Source organism: Cuculus canorus, chromosome 5 (assembly GCF_017976375.1).
Source record: "Cuculus canorus isolate bCucCan1 chromosome 5, bCucCan1.pri, whole genome shotgun sequence".
Classification (NCBI taxonomy): Eukaryota; Metazoa; Chordata; class Aves; order Cuculiformes; family Cuculidae; genus Cuculus; species Cuculus canorus.
Window position 1 is genome coordinate 1333259 of NC_071405.1, and position 17228 is coordinate 1350486.

The 17228-nt window shown below is 47.5% G+C and overlaps 1 long non-coding RNA gene across 2 annotated transcripts in view; it reads left to right on the top strand.

Moving 5' to 3' along the window:
* Window positions 1-17228, top strand: part of LOC128852421 (uncharacterized) — a 33141-nt gene that overhangs the window by 7511 nt on the left and 8402 nt on the right. Inside the window, exons 4-5 of one of the 2 annotated variants that reach the window (XR_008450251.1) lie at window positions 9100-9192; window positions 10200-10342. This is a non-coding gene — a long non-coding RNA (uncharacterized LOC128852421). Of the gene's footprint in view, window positions 1-9099; window positions 9193-10199; window positions 10748-17228 lie in introns of those variants that run through there. The other variant, XR_008450250.1, reaches the window with a different exon arrangement.

The window sequence follows — 17228 nt, forward strand, 5'->3', positions numbered from 1 at the left end:
GCCTTCACCCCAAGCCCATCATCCCGTGGAGCTGGCAGGGAGCCCACAGCCCCCTCCTGCAGCCTCCCCAGCTGTGAATTGCCGGGGTTGGCATCCATGTGCTGCATCCGCCGTGAAAAATGAACTTTCAAATAAAGAAGAAATGCAGTCCTATAAATCTGGTGAGGAAAGGGAGTGGAATGCACTTTGCACGTGCTTTGGGTGTACAATGAGCGATGCAGCCACAAAGCTTTCTTCTAAGAATAAAGCATGAAGGAGGGCGGAGAAGATGTACAGAAACCAAGAAGCCTGCAAAGGCACAGCCGGTGCTTTTTGAGCTCGGTGCAGCGATGGTCAGAGTCACAAACCCTCCTCTCCCCTGCAACGCCACCCGGAAGGGCAGTGGGACTGGCCTGGCCGGTGGCCCCAACTCACAGGCTTTGCACAGAGCAGTGCTCATGTGGCAAAATCCCCTCTCTTAAATGTCAGTTTGCACCATTTCTCAGCTTTTTCATTTCTGAACATTTTGCTCATTGTATTTATTTTTTAATGTCTTTTTATTTTTACCCATTGCTCGCTGAATTTATTGTTTCTTACTGCGTTCAATCCCTGGAGGGCCCTGGGGCTGTTTAGCCTGGAAAAGAGGAGGCTGAGGGGTGATCTTGTTGCTCTCTGCAGCTCCCAGAAAGGAGGTTGTAGTGAGATGGGTGCTGGGCTCTCCTCCCAAGGGGTAGGATGAGAGGAAATGGCCTCAAGCTGCACCAGGGCAGGTTGAGATTGGATCTTAGGAAAAAATTCTCTACTGGTAGAGTGGTGAGGCCCTGGCAGAGGCTGCCCAGGACAGGGGTGGCATCTCCATCCCTGGAGGGGTTCAAACAACATGTAGATGTGGCACTTCAGGGCATGGTTTGTTCGGCACAGTGGGGTTGGGCTGATGGTTGGACTGGATGAGCTTAGAGGTCTTTCCCAACCTTAATGATTCTATGATTCTATTACAAATGTGTGTTGTGCCTTGAAGCTGATTTTCTCAGCCATTCATCACTGCTGGAAGCGCTTGGCCTTTCTCCCCTAACTCATGGCCCAAGTTTGGCTCCTCTGAATTGCTTCTTGCTCGTTATTGACTTCACTTTCGGCTGCAGCTCTTCAGCCGGGCGCGCGCTCTGCCTGCCTCGCCATCCCCGAGCGCCTTAGCACGGAGAAGGGACCTTGAGACTCTGACCCATCATTCAGCACTGAGCTGAAAAGGTGCATTTATGCCTTTGCAAAAGTCATTTTCTGTCTGTGTTCTCTCTTCAGGCGAAAAATGCTTCTTTTTTTCAGATGCTCAGTCCAGAATTATAGCTTCTCACCTTACCTGAGTGCTCCTTTTGTACTTCTCTGTGTTTGTTCCTTCCTTTTGAGGATGGATGGAGCAGACATTCAGCGAGTAAAACACTTGCCCTGGGAAACTAATGTTAGCCTGAATGCCTGGAGTGGTCTGAATTCATCCCCTTGCGAGTGGCACAGCTCCCCTGGGCAAGCGGCAACGCAGCCGCCGGTTTGCACAGAGCTTTCAGGGGAAATTTAGCCTTTCCTGCCCGGAACTGTGATCCCAACTCAGTCAGCTGTTACTGAATGGGGAAAGTGGCTCAAATCCATCCATCGGCTTTTTGAAAGCAGAACTGTCTTTATTGTGTGAGACAAATCGGCCTCTGGGAGAAGACGGTTGAGGAGTTTGGGTCCATCCTTACGTGTTGCAGTAGTTATGTGCTTTCTTTGATTTTTGACTTTACTTGGGAGACTGGGGGGAGGCCTCATGGTCTGCAGCTTCCTCACACCAGGAGGAGGAGGAGGAGTGGGCACGGAGCTCTTCTCTCTGGTGACCAATGAGGGAATGGCAGGAAGATGCACCAGGGTAGGGTAAGGTTGGAAGTTAGGAGAAGGTTCTTCCCCCAGAGGGTGGTGGAGCGCTGGATCAGCTGCCAGGGAAGCAGCCACAGCCTGACAAGATTCCAGCAGCGTTTGGCCCTCAGCTTCACGGGGTGAGTGCTGGGGGTGTCCCGTGCAGGGACAGGGGTTGGACTCGATGATCCTGGTGGATCGCTTTCAGCTCAGGACATTCTATGATGAAAAACAAGGTCACCTGCAGTTGTGTTACTTCATGGGGAGCCTGGTAGATATTCTCTGCCTATCTGTGACCTCACACCATGACTGGTATGGTGCGGAGTTGCAGTTCTGTGTCCTCCTCACCCACAGCAGCTGAGGGACAGCTGGTGAGGCTCTATGGGATGTGTAGGACAGATGCCTACCGGCACGGCTCCAACATCCTGGGCTTTATCGTTGGAGCCACCCAGCTGCAGGGCGTGCAGGCATGGCTCAGCACGCGGATGATGCCAGGCACTGCAGCACCTCAGCCCTTCAGAATATCACCCAGAATGGAATCATAGAATCGTTAAGGTTGGAAAAAACCTCTAAGATCATCCAGTCCAACCATCAGACAATCACCACCGTGCCTGCTAAACCATGTCCCAAAGTGCCAGAGCTACGTGTTTTTTAAACCCCTCCAGGGATGGAGACTCCCCCCCTGCCCTGGGCAGCCTCTGCCAGGGCTTCACTGCTCATTTTTCCTAATATCCAATCTAAACCTCTCCTGGCACAATTTGAGGCCACTTCCGAAATAGTGAATATGGCTCTATTTTAGGTAAGAAAAGCTAGGGGTGCAGTTTCTTCTTTTTGTGGAATAACTTGTCAAATCTTCGCCAAAGCCCTTCTGTGTTTCACTCAGAACTTACTATTTCACAGCATCTTCCACGCTATCGATCCCTGGGCAGCTGCTCAGTGGAGGCTTAGGTTGGCCTGAATGCTCTGCTCAGCTTCTGGGGTGTTTCAAACAGCTGAGCTTATCGGCCTGCTGCGCTGCAAGCAGGGCTCGCCGAGGGGCTGCGTTTCAATTTTTAATATGTTTGGTCAAAATCTCTATTTCTTTTAACCGTAAACAAAGAAAACACATCAACACCACAACAAAACCTGGTCTTAAACTGCCAGGTGGTATCTAAACTGTGAAACTCACCGTTGCAATAGCTTTGTTTAACCGGGAGAGTAGAGTCTAATGATCTTTAATTAACTCAGTTTCTGTTGTTGGATATTGTGTATCCAACAATAAAACAGGTGAAGGGAGACATTAAATAAAGATCATTTCATCTGATATCAATCTGAATTCATTTCAGACTGCATAGAGCTAAGGCTGAACAACGTTTAGTCCATTGATACCAGAATTACTGACTGTGATGAGAGCTGTGCTGGGGTTGGACTGTGGGGTCTTTCTGTCAACTCTGTTTCAATCCACGGTTGGGCTGGATGGTCTTAGAGCTCTTTTCAACCTTAATAATAATGATTTTATGATTTCAAATTAAAAGTCTGCTCATTCTCCCCAAATCTGTCTGGTTTTGCCCAAAGGTCTCCTGCCCACCAGCATCAGCTTGGTTGCTCGATGTTACCTTGTGAACCTCGTAGAGGTGGGAATTACCATTAAGAACACGCTTGGGCTTGTTCACATCGCCCTGCGCCTTTCAAGATGAAAACACATAGGAAAGCAATTTAGAGTGAGGCAACACTTTTTCAATTAAAAAAGAATATTTTTTTCTGCAAGCCTAGAGTGTCAGCTGAGTTGTGAACCAGAGGAGAAACATTCCATTTCAGACTTACTACCATCTCCTCTACGGTGCAGTACTGTTAAAGACCTTGGAGGTTCACCAGGAATGTAAAATCCTCCAATCAATTAAGGCAAGTTAATTCAAGGCAACAGCGTAGGTCGGGCTATTTTTATAATCGTTTCCATGATTTAGACCTCTTTAGGCACTGGATCTAAATTGTCAAATATTTCAAAGCTCTATTCTCTTTACTTTTGAGATTCCCCACCCCTAGATTTAGCAAGATTTTTCCTGCGCCTAGAAAAGACTCGATTTGGTCCTCCTCCAACCTTCTGTAGCTCACCAGGTTTCAGTATTTCTTTTGCATGTTTGAAATAATCCCATTGCGATAGAAAAATGCCTTTGCTGATACCTGGTGGTTTATCTACAGCTGCAGCAAGATGTGTGCATCACTCCAAGTCCCATTAACAACTCCACCTCAGTGAGCAGCAATTTCCCATCGTCAATTCTGACTTCCCTGACTTTTAACTAACTCAGGCAAATATATATACATATAATTCCACTGCAAAAAAAAAAAGTTGAGGAAAGGACTGGAAGGGTCTGTTTTTGCCGAGTCGTTCTTGTTGGCTCCACCATTCCAGGTGGTTACAGGCTGCAAACCTCTAAGCAAACACCCCATAACTCCTTTTAAAGCCCTTTGTGTCTCTGCAGGTTTTGTCCTTTACCACAACTTTTCACTTAGGAACCAACTAAAAGTAAAATGCTTTTCTGTAGCATAGAGTAGTTTGGGTTGGAAGGGACCTCAAAGCCCATCCAGTTCCCATGGGCAGGGACACCTCCCACTGGATCAGGGGCTCCAAGCCCCATCCAACCTGGCCTGGAACCCCTCCAGGGATGGGGCAGCCCCCACTGCTCTGGGCACCCTGGGCCAGGGCCTCCCCATTCTCGTAGTGAAGAAATTCCTCGTTATGTCTAGTTTAAATCTGCCCCTCTCCAGTTTATACCCGTTCCCCCTCATCCTGTCACTCTAAGCCTTTGTAAACAGCCCCTCCCCAGCTCTCCCGGAGCCCCTTTCAGCACTGGAAGCTGCTCTAAGATCTCCTTGGAGCCTTCTTTTCTCCAGGCTGAACAACCCCAACTCCCTCAACCTGTCCTCCTATGGGAGGTGCTCCTGTCCTTTGATCATGTTTGTGGCCTCCTCTGGACTCCTTCCAACAGTTCCATCTCCTCGTTTTGTTGAGGATTCCAGAACTGGACACAATACTCCAGATGAGGTTCTCTCTCTGTACCCTTCCAGCCTGTACAGTTGCTCTCCAGGTGTGTGTCCTGCTGCCCCATCCTGCTCCTAAATGTGCCTGCAGGACCTCATCTCTCTTTTCTTCCCCACCTTCTCATCTCTGTTGCCAAATTTGTGCTTAAAGCTTTTTCGAGCCAGGCTTTAAGCCTGAGCCCGTTTGTGTAAAACGGATTATGTTAGGTGTAAGTGCTTGCTGACATGACTGGATGTGTCCTACTCGCTCGCGCTCTGCTGTGGGGTTTGCTTGAGAGCTGCTCCGTGTGGGGAGGTGAGGAGTGGATTAGAATGATTCCAACCTCACACATGGATGGGGCAAAAGTGCGCTCACATCAGTTGTTTCCAGTAGGCATTTGTCCATTATTGGTTGATGGAAATGAAAGTAATTGATGGAGATGTGCTAATTTTTATAAGTTTTTCTGTTGAAAGACAAAGATGCAAACATGCAGGAATGAAGTGTGTTTGACTTCTTTTTGACTTATCTTCTGGTTCCAATTGACTCCTTCAATATGAAGTAAAATAGTGGGGAGAAAGGATTTCCATTTATTGAAATACACTGTTCAGTCTGCTCCAAACGCCCTTGTGATGGTTTGTCCTCAATAGCTTTGTCTGTGCTCTGTTCAAAACCAGCCAGCTTGTAAATTCCAGATTCTCTTGGAAACCTCCTGCCCAGTGGTCGTTCAGCGGCTTTCGCAGGGGAGTGCATCCCTTCCCGAGTCAAGAGAGTAAAAGATTTCCAGCCTGAACTTTGCACACGATCCCATGCTCCGGCTGGCAGAGCTCCCGAGGCACAGACACTGCCCGCTTGGACAGCCGCGGCTCCCAGGATCTCAGTGAGTCCAATTAATCTCTCAGCTGTAGGAAGGAAGCAGAGAGCCCTATTAGCACTAAGCTGCTTTGACTCGGAAGGATCAATAACGCTTATTTGCAAGTGTTTAGAGTACATTATTTGCATTTGTGAAGGTAATGGAAAAAACTATTGAATTTTAATTAGCATTTTCTGACTCTTGTGGAAGTCAATTCACAGCGTCTCTGCTCTGAGGACAGACTGAGAGAGTTGGGGATGTTCAGCCTGGAGAAGGCTCCATGGAGACCTTAGAGCAGCTTCCAGTGCTGAAAGGGGCTCCAGGAGAGCTGGGGAGGGACTGTTTATAAAGGTCTGGAGTGATGGGATAAGAGAGAATGGCTTTAAATTGGAAGGGGAAGATTTAAATGAGACATTAGGAAGAAATTCTTCACGCTGAGGGTGGGGAGGCCCTGGCCCAGGGTGCCCAGAGCAGTGGTGGCTGCCCCATCCCTGGAGGGGTTCCAGGCCAGGTTGGATGGGGCTTGGAGCCCCTGATCCAGTGGGAGGTGTCCCTGCCCACGTCAGGGGGTGGGACTGGATGGGCTTTGAGGTCCCTTCAAACCCAAACTATTCCATGTTTCTATGATTTTATGTTCAAAATCACCTCCGAAGCATAGATTTCCATAAACTACCCACTGCCACAAGGTATTACGGATGCATAATAATGGGTCTATTGTTCAATAAATTGTTTTGTCATTTTAAATTCCTAGTAACTGCTGAGAAGAAAAATTAAATAAAAAAATGACCAATTTTTTCTTTTATGAAATCAAGCTTCGTCTGGGAGAATGATTTTTCTACTACGGCATATAATAGTCTGTAGATAAATAGATCACCTTTTTCTCTACTACATACTCCGTAATAAATAATCGTACTAAACGTCCATGTAAATGTTTTAGATTAAAAAAATACACAATGGAACAGAATAAATACTGTAAGTCAGAATGGTCACATAATGTAGGATCACTATTCATATGATGAGAATGAGTGTACCCTGAACAGGCGTTTCAGATAAGAAGGCTAAATAAAATAATATACAGACATTTTAAAACAGGTCTTTTAAAATCCCAGCAAGGTTATATTCTCAGAAAAATTGAAATAGTTGCATTGCAGTGGATGTTATGAATGTGTAGACAGAGATGAGACATTCAGATTCCTTAACTGTGAGTTTCCCTGTTTCAATCCATTTTTATCTTTAACTTTCCCTGGCTCTAGACGCCATGTGGGTTTTAATTTTTATGTGAAATACATGGTTCTGGACTAGCAATATCAAATTTCTCCTTTATTGGTTGTAATTTCTTCAGTAATGAGAGTGTAGCAAAGATTTGCCTCTTCTCCCAAGTGACAGAGGACAGGACAAGAGGGAATGGCCTGAAGCTCCGCCAGGGGAGGTTCAGGTTGGATATCAGAAAGAAATTCTTCACGGAAAGAGCCACCGGGCACTGGAACAGCTGCCCAGGGAGGGGGTCGAGTCACCTTCCCTGGAGGTGTTTAAGGAACGGGTGGATGAAGTGCTGAGGGACATGGTTTAGGGAGTGTTAGGAATGGTTGGACTCGATGATCCAGTGGGTCCTTTCCAACCTGGTGATTCTGTGATTTGGACGCATCAAGAATCCATCTCAACCCTGGCAGGAAAGGCAGGACCTGAGTGCATGTTCACACTAGGAGCTCCATAGGCCTGGCGTGGAAAGTCTCCAACGAGGAAGAGCTTCCACGAAACTGATATGGTCCTTATATGGACCTTAGTTTAGGAGAGCAAATGCCTTTCAGTCTAACCTGAATGGTTGTCTAGAAGTTGGCAAGAGAACTGGTGCACATGTGTGTGTGCAGTTCTTCAGGATTAGGAGCTCATAGAAAGAAGGGTTTGGGTGCTCTTTCAGCACTGGAAGCTGCTCTAATGTCTCCCCGGAGCCTTCTCTTCTCCAGGCTGAACAACCCCAACTCTCTCAGCCTGTCCTGGTACGGGAGGTGTTGTAACCACATGCTCTTTCGTGCCAAAGATGGGAAGATGGTTTATGGCATTTAAAGGGCTGAGTTAAGAACTGGAGGAGAGGACTTGGCATGTGTGGAGTACAGAAGAAGGAAAATGAGTGAAAAAGGTTTTGTGTTGCCCATCTTCCACAATTTACATAAGTTCTTGGTGTTCCTTCATCATCTTGAACGCATCTTACATATCGTCCACGTGCACAGCAGCATCTAACACCACATTAAACTGTGATAACTTTGGTATGTGATTGGAAAGCGGGTGTCTGTCACTAGGTCGAAGCCAATAGCTTTGTCTCTACACGCTTGGAAGATGATCTTGAATCAGCTGTGGTACTTGCTAAGAATGGCTAACGCAGGCTTTTTTAGTTCCTCCATTGAAATTCTGCCCCAGCTCCCGTCCCCTCCTCGCGAGCATCCCATTCATCAGCTCGCTCCTGCTGCTTCAATTAAATCCTAGCGCGCTCCGAGGCGATGCAGCATCCGCTCCGGAGCAGAATCTCAATTGGGTAAACAGGCCTGTAAATACGCTGCCGGGGATAAATTGGCCATCAGCGTGATAGAGAGAAGGGAAGGAAAATGTATGATTACAGCTCGTTTTTATGTGCTGGGAAGCTGCTGAGACATTATTGAGAGCAGGAACAATGTTTTTGCACCCTGTGCTTATCCGGCAGTTTTGTACCTATTTTATATTAGCTATTTTCAGGCAAATGTTCTCCGGCTGATTGATACTTCACACTTGGAAAGCTTCTTTTAAAATAATCTTGACCCAGATTTTTGTGTAATGAAAAGCAGCAGACAGTGCCAGAAAATGTTGTGCCGTTAGTGCCATTTCATCTCCATTCCTTAAGCACAGTTCATTCAAAAGATACAAATTTAATCCTTGGCAGATTAAAGACAGAAGGCCAAGCACTTAGATTTCAGGCTTGTGTGGGTTTCAAGCTGAGCGCTCGGCTGAAAAACATTTCTGCTGGTGGAGGAGAGCTCGTGTTTCGCAGAGGTTGTTTCTGCTTGTGGCTTTCCTTGGGTTTGGAGGAGGTGTAGCAATGCAAAGGTGACTTCTGGTGGCGTGGCCAGCATCCAGGAGACCAGGGCAGTGCTCCTTGCCGAGCTCTCTCTCCCTCTAAAGCTGATCCTGGAGTCATGACAGTGGGATCAGATGATCTATCTCTGTGCACTGACCAGGAGGATCTTCAGGGTGGAGATCAGCAGTAGTTTCCTCATTTTAGCACCCTGTGCTCTGAGCAAGTGCAGGCTGGTACCCAATGCCAAAATATCCATGACTGCCTGCTCCCATCTCCCCGGAGAGGTCTGTATGCCGCATGAATTACGTACATCTAATACTCTACCGCATCCTTTTTCTTTTATAGCAACATGTCCAGGGAAGACAAAGAGCACTTTGGAAGAGAAGAACCTTTTATTTCTTACCAGGCAAATCTTGCCCCGAGCCCAGGCTTTCACAGGTAAGCACAGAAAGCTGCCGGACCTCTGACGCGGTAATTGGCCAACAGAGAAATCCACCCCTCAAAAAACAAAGAAAGGCTGTCTTGTTTCCAAACCTGTCAGCCCAGAAGGGCGACCGTACCCTGGGCTGCAGCCAGAGCAGAGGGACCAGCAGGGAGGGAGGGGATTCTGCCCCTCTGCTCCGCTCTGGTGAGATCCCACCTGGAGTCTTGTGTCCAGTTCTCAAATACCCAACATAAGAAGATGGAACAGTTGGAACAGGTCCAGAGGAGGCCATGGAGATGATCCAAGGGCTGGAGCACCTCTGCTGTGAGCACAGGCTGAGAGAGAGTTATGGTTGTTCAGCCTGGAGAAGAGAAGGCTGTGGAGAGACCTTAGCGCAGCTTCCAGTGCTGAAAGGGGCTCCAGGAAAGCTGGGGAGGGGCTTTTTCTGAGGGCCTGGAGTGAGAGGACAAGGGAGAATGGCTTTAATTTGGACGGGGGACAATTTAGATGAGATGTTAGGAAGAAATTCTTCATGCTGAGGGTGGGGAGGCCCTGGCCCAGGCTGCCCAGAGCAGTGGTGGCTGCCCCATCCCTGGAGGGGTTCCAGGCCAGGTTGGATGGGGCTTGGAGTCCCTGATCCAGTGGGAGGTGTCCCTGCCCATGGCAAGGGGTGGGACGGGATAGGCTTTGAAGTCCCTTCCAACCCTTCTGTGATTCTATGATATTCAGTGAGTTAGTTACATTTTGACAAACTGTTCTACACAATTATCTGAAGGCTGAAAAATCCCAGTCATTATGTTTTCAGTATGATCTGACATTGAGGCAGCTCGGCATGGGCCAAGAGCACCCCTCGGAGCTCCTGAGAGTGCTCCTCCGTGGCCTTGCTCGAGAGCTGTGAAGTAGACACAGCTGCATGAACTGCAAGTGAGCTCCGGGGCTGACTATAGTTCATCTTTCCAGTCTGCTTTCTTACAGCTGGAAGTGCTGTAATTCCCTTCCTTCTTCACGTCTTTCCCTGCAGCACAGTGTTCAAGTGGAACATTCAAGGTTCTCATTGACGGATGCAAAACCATACTGCACTACCTCCCAGCTGCCCTTGCACGAATCCTTCAAGTTGCGGGTGATTTCAGCCAGTTTTCCAGTGTCTTTCATAAAATGCTCCAGGTAAGGCATTTCATTTCCCTGTAGGAACCTGGAGCTCAGCAAAATCCATGCCCTGCATAAAGTAGTTACCGACCAGAGCCACTGTGTCTTTTTCCTCGTAGTAGATCGATATTTTATGCAGTGAGATGTGATGAAGGACAGCATATAAATCAACTTAGATGGGAAAGGCAGAACTCAGAAGTAGCTTACACTGTGTTCTGGGGGAGCTATAGCGCCCTGTCAGGGCCAGAGACCTGTGAGACCACACGCAGGCAAGGGTTGATCCTCTCACATTCCTTGGTCAATTGAACACCAGTTGCAGGAGGACTTCCCAGGCTTGGGATCACTGAGAAGTATCCACTAGCTTATTGCTAGGACAGGAGGGAGTGGCCTCAGGCTGCACCAGGGCAGGTTCAGGTTGGACATGGGGAAAGATTTCTTCATGGAAAGGGTTCTCAGGCCCTGGCAGAGGCTGCCCAGGGAGGGGGGTGGAGTCCCTATCCCGAGGGGGGTTAAAAGGTGGGTGGATGAGGTGCTCAGGGATCCGGTTTAGTAGTGGTCAGGGACAGTTGGACTCGATGATCTCCAAGATCTTTTCCAAACAAATGATTTTATGATTTTGGTTCTTGTTAGATGCTTTCCAGCTTATGTTTTGGGTGTTTAATGCTGCACTGGGAATGTGTGGGACCACTTCAGTTGTTCATTAAAAATAAGGTCTGCCATGGTGAGTCGGGGCGAGTCACCCAGCCCGCTACTCTCGTCTCATATAGAAACAGGGAAAGAATATGAGGACATGCACATAATGACTTTTGTGCTGATCAAAGCCCACCCAGTCCCACCCCCTGCCATAAGCAGGGACACCTCCCTCTGGATCAGGGGTTCCAAGCCCCATCCAACCTGGCCTGGAACCCCTCCAGGGATGGGGCAGCCCCCACTGCTCTGGGCAACAGCGAAGAATTGTTGTAGGGGTTTTACGAATTATTGCAGGGGCTCCGTGTCCTGAGCCTGGAGATGGCAGCAGGGGGGGAATTGTGCCCCAAGTGGGATCACGAGTGAAGACGCTTTGAGAGCCACCAGTGTGATGTGTCTGGCGTGTATTTTTTGCGTTAGCTTCTAGGCGTATTAAAACATTAATTTACAGCTCTGCTAGAAAGCTTTTCTGCCGGCCTCCCCAAAGGAGCTGAATATTAAAATCACTCAGGTATTCATATCCTTCTCATGTAAATACAGTTCCAAATTAAACTGACTGGTGCAAAATCTTGTACTGTTTCTGTCTTCTCTCTACTTGCTGTTCTCTCTCGAGTTCTCTCTTTAATGAGTGCCGTCTGGGATAAACCAACCGGAGGATGCTCTGTCTGCAAATAGGTCAGCAGTCAGTCATTAGTCATCCTCCAGCGCGACAGCTCACCTCTGCTGATGTCTTGGCACATGGGCCATAGTCTGCGGAGCGCAGCTCGGAAGCTCAGTTTGGGAGGAAGTCATAAAGTTGGTGGCCTCCACCGCCCTGAATGAAAATGAGCTGAGAAGGTAGGAAGGGAAACAAGCTCTCCTACAGTTTGGAGATGCCCTCCTGGTTTCAAACACCTGGATTAAGGCTGTGATGCTGCTTAGCAACATTTCAGCTGCGATCCTGCATGGATGTGTTTGCTGAGAGCTCCGGCAGTTGCACTGCTGCAGCAGAGAAGCTCTTTTCACAGCTATTTTCTGCCACTCACCTTCCTAAAATATTATGGGGTTTGTTGATATTCCTAAAATAGAATTCTCTGCTGTGCTTTCTTACTTGAAAGACAGCAACAAATGCTTCCCCCATCACTGAAAAGTCACGAGCAATGAGGGATTTCATGTCATCAACATCGCATAGTTCTGCTTGCGGATACAGCAGTGTTGGCCTGGATTCAGCTCCTCCTCTCTCACCTCAGCCAGAAGATGCTCCCCTCAGGTGCCCAGAGCAGAGCTGCTCAATAACGAGGCTGGCAAAGCTCCATGTTCCTGCTGTGCAGCATCTAGGAGCTATCGCATCTGATCCGTGCTGTTTCTATCCCTTGAATTTATGCTTTGCAGCAGGCATCTCCTGGGGCTTTGGCGGGGCTTGGTCAGTGCCTATGTGGATATTCTGAATTTAAGAGCTAAAGCTGCAGAAAGGCTTCAGCAGCATTGAAATCGTAGAATAGAATCATGGGATGGTTTGGGTTGGAAGGGACCTCAAAGCCCATCCAGTCCCACCCCCTGCCATGGGCAGGGACACCTCCCACTGGATCAGGGGCTCCAAGCCCCATCCAACCTGGCCTGGAACCCCTCCAGGGATGGGGCAGCCCCCACTGCTCTGGGCACCCTGGGCCAGGGCCTCCCCACCCTCAGCGTGAAGAATTTCTTCCTAATGTCTCATCTAACTCTTCATTGCTGATGAAGAGGGTGCAAGCTTCTCACCCAGGTTATGCTCCGCTGAATCGTGACACTATTTGCTGAGCACCAGATTTATTGGCCCATAATGTGTTAAATTGTTATGACACATTTTGCTTATTTAGAGGAACTGCAGTTCTAATTAAGATCAAAACCAAGTTATGACTCAGAGTCCAATAGAAGTACAACGTGAATTACATACCCTTAAATTTAATTTACTTACCCATAGGCTGAATGTCCCCATGAATGTAAGAAATGCAGCAAAACAATTATTCTAATTAAAAAGAAAGATTTGGTTAAGCTAATTTACATTTTAGTCCAGTTTCGGATACATCAAAGCTTGGCCATTAACAGAGAAAAATCAAAGTGGTTAAATTGAATTATAGATTAGGATCTTGTTGACAAACACAAGAGAGCAAGAAACCAACTGGAATAAGCAGAGAAGCAGCTGTAACAAACTCCCTGGCAAGATCAGGAGAGTTTAACAAGCTCCTGGCACCAGTTCGGATGTCTGGGTTATCAACCCAAGGTGGCCACTGGAAGCCTTAGGGTGCGTCCTTCCACCACACACAGCTGGAGCTGGAAACGGGGTTAGAAAACCAAAATCATGGGATGGAGAATTCGCTGGTGACTTTGCTAAGTTGTTCCAATGATTAACTCCCCGCCACTGGCTGAAGGGAGCAAGCAAATGCGTGGTTTCATCCGGACTGGGGATCCACTGGGGATCGACTTGAATGCTTCAGAAGGCCCCTGGGAATGCTGGTCGGGCTGGTGGAGCTGGAAAAACGGGTTCACTGAGTGTCCGAGCACCAACAGGATGTGAAGGGGCAAACACTGCCTGGTTTGGTGAATCACCAACTAGAGCTAATGCTCAGGCCCAGAAAAGCAGACCCTGAAGCGATGTGCTGATGCATTGACCATCTCTCCAGCACCTATTGTCAGTGATCTATACGGTGCCACCACACCCAGCAAGATGAGAGCCTTTTGCCTGCTAAGAAAATGCAGCACAATGCGCAGCCGAGAACCCCAGAGCTCCGTGTCCTTTTAGTCACCACGAATATGGGGGTGATGATTTTGGGAGCCAAACTCATGTAGGGAATCCACCCTTGGACACCTACATGTAACCACACATCACTTGGTAAGGTGTACATGACAAATATTCCCCAGCCCTGGAGGGATTTAGAAGACATGTAGGCGTGGCAGTTAAAGACACGGTTCAGCGGTGGAGGTGGCAGCGCTAAGGTAAGGGTTGAACTCGATGATCCTAAAGGTCTTTTCCAACCTCAATGATTCTATGACTATGGGTGCTGCATTCCCATTGGTTTCTTCATACAGTGATGCTAAACTAATTTGGTTTTCCATCCAAGTCCTTGAGAAATGCTCTTTCTTACAATTTTGACCTTACTTTTCTAGATTTTATCAGTGAAAGAAATGTAAAGTAATATTCAGTAACACTGGCTTTATATTTATAGCAACAATGGGAAGGAGAGTTTCAGCTGTTCCAAGAAAAAAACATTCTAATGTTAGTTTTAGATCTCATAGCTATGTTAAAACCAGACTTACTTAGAACTGAATTTAAAGAAGAGAATCTCATTCCTACAAGTTTCAAACAGAAATTTCTAAATCAAAAGCAATTAAAAGTAATTTAATAAATGTAAGTAAAATAATAAAAAATAATCCTGAAACTAATCTCAGCTCCCGTATGAAGGAGCCTCTCCTTGCATCCACACTGCAGCCTCCTTCCCAGTTTCCTAAGAAAAGGAATTAATTTTGGTACAAGATTTATTTGGTTTTAAGGTTTAGAATCATAGAATCATTTGGTTGGAAAAGACCTTTGAGATGATCCGTTCCAACTGTCCCTGTCTGCTAATAGACCAGAACCCGGAGCACCTCATCTGCTCATCTTTTAAACTCCTCCAGGGATGGGGACTCCATCGCCTCCCTGGGCAGCCTCTGCCAGGGCTGAGAATCCTTTCTGTCCCATCTGATCCTGCCCTGGTGCAGCTTGAGGCCATTCCCTCTTGTCCTATCAACTATCACTTGGGAGCAGAGCCCAGCACCCATCTCACCACCACCTCCTTTCAGGCAGTTGTAGACAGTGATGGGGTCTCCCCTCAGCCTCCTCCAGGCTGAACAGCCCCAGGTCCCTCAGCCTCCTCTCATAACCCCTGTTCTCCAGCCCCTTCCCCAGCTCTGTTCCCACCTCTGGATGCGCTTCAGCCCTTCAATGTCCTTCTTGGAGTGATGAGTCCAAAATTGAACCCAAGGATTTGAGGTGCAGCCACGCTGATGCTGAGTTCAGGGGCACAATCCCTTCCCTGCCTCTGCTGGCCGCGCTGTTCCTGATCCAGGCCAAGATGCCACTGGCCTTCTTGGTCCCCTGGGCCACTGCTGGCTCAAAACAGCAGGAAAAGTGTCACAGCCCTGGGAAGCTATCGCTGTGACCTGGAGATACTGAGTTCTGTTAATGCCCACTAAGGTCACAGCAGACTCGTTATTTTTTAACTTAATGTTTTTGACCAGAAAACTCCAAATCCCCGAAACTGAAAAAGGCGGTGGGAAACAACTGGTTTCAACCAATAACTCACAACTGCATTATAGATGAACAACTATTTACCATGGTCAAAAATGTCAAAATTGAATCATAGAATCACCAGGTTGGAAAGGACCTCTTGGATCATCGATTCCAACCATTCCCATCTGCCACTAAATCCCCTGAGCACCTCATCTCCCTGCTTTCTGACCTTGAAGGTTTTGTTTAAAGTGGCAATAAATGGAATAGTTAGAGTCATAGAATCATTAAGTTTGGAAAATACCTCTAAGCTTATCCAGTGCCCACTAAAGCATCTCCCAAAGTGTCACATCCACATGGTTTTTGAACCCCTCCAAGAATGGAGTCTCCACCCCTGCCCTGGGCAGCCTCTGCCAGGGCTTCACCACTCTGTCAGCGAAGAAATCGTTCCTTATATCCAATCTAATTTCCATTGTACGTGGGTACAAACTCACGCAATCTCCTTCTGGTGCATATTTTTCATTGCTGTTTACAGTACCTCTCAAGCCATTAATGTCTTTCACTTCCTTTAAGTAACATAAGCTGGAAATATAATGTCTTTCGCTTCCTTTATGTCATATAAGCTGGAAATACACCCACCACCCAGCAGTAAAGAAAAGACTCCCATCACCTTCGGTGGGATCCGTGGCAGACAGTCAGGCTGCTGCCTACACCGCTGCTGATGCAAAATGACAAATAAGTGTTAAAAATCATTCTCACTCTATTCTAGACACCCTTACAGCTGCCAGAGCCGGAGGGAAAGGCTTTTTTTCTTCCCTGTCCTTTATAACAGAATACTATGCACAGCAGAGAGCCTCTGTTTTGCTTTGTCTTCAATTTCTATGGGATTGAAAGAAAATCGAGGCGTCCTACCTGCGTGTCACGAACACGACGCCAGGAAGAGCTGAACCCTGTGCGCTCTTGCGGCAGGGGGGGTGGATTTGATTTGTTTAAAGCGAGTGTTTGCGTGGTGCTGAGGCATGTCGGGGAGCTGCAGGACTCGCGGGCTCAGGCACAACCAAAAGCTGCAAACGTCGTCCTGGTGGTGGACCGAGGCGAGGGTTGGAGATGGAGCAGGTGAACACCAGCTGGATTGGCTCCTGCCCAAAGGCCAGGGGGAAATGGGCGTTTGGGGAGTAGGGAGGTGACACCGGCAGCTCCTGGGCTGGAAGGACAGACTCGGTGGGAGCCTCAGAGTAGTTCTTCACTTTTCTGTGCTGTGTTTTTACCGCCTGGCTGTGAATTCCCAGCAGCGTGAAGCCAGCAGACGCTCCATTCAGGGGAGAGAAAATGCAGTTCTTCCCCACGCGGCTCTTGCACAGCTCGGTCTGAGAACGCTACAGTGATAAAAATGGACACAGGTTTAAGAACTGATTGGGCGGTTTCATGGGAAAAGAGGAAAATATCTGTAGGACTTTGCAATAAGAGTTGAAATATTGAGGACCTCACAGGCGTTTGTCCGAGCTGCTTCCATGGTGTCGTAGAGGGGTTCACGTGTGTCACCCCCAGCAGGTTTCCATCACTGAAACATCGAGATGTTCCCTTGGGGAGAGAAGGCAGGAGGTGGCTCTGCGGTGATTTGCCAGTACTGCTGGAACAAAGAGAAAAATAATGCTGCCTTTTATAATACACATGGAAAATTATCACTTTTTTTTTTTTGCTCTTTTTTCTTGATTTAAAAATGCACATTTTTACTTAAAATACTACTGAAATCATTACTAAATTTTAATCGTTCAAAAAACAATTCCCTACCTGTATTGTACTGATTACTGGAATGATTATCCTTAAACGTGAGGATAAAGTATGCTGTTAAGAACTGTTAAATCGTAAGAATTGTTCTACCCCATTTTGGCAAACCCAAACCAATGGTGATAGCTTCCAAATATACTTCTCTTTTTCTCCTCTCTTCTCGGCGTATCTAACAATGGAGAAGAAAGGCAACTATATGGAACACAA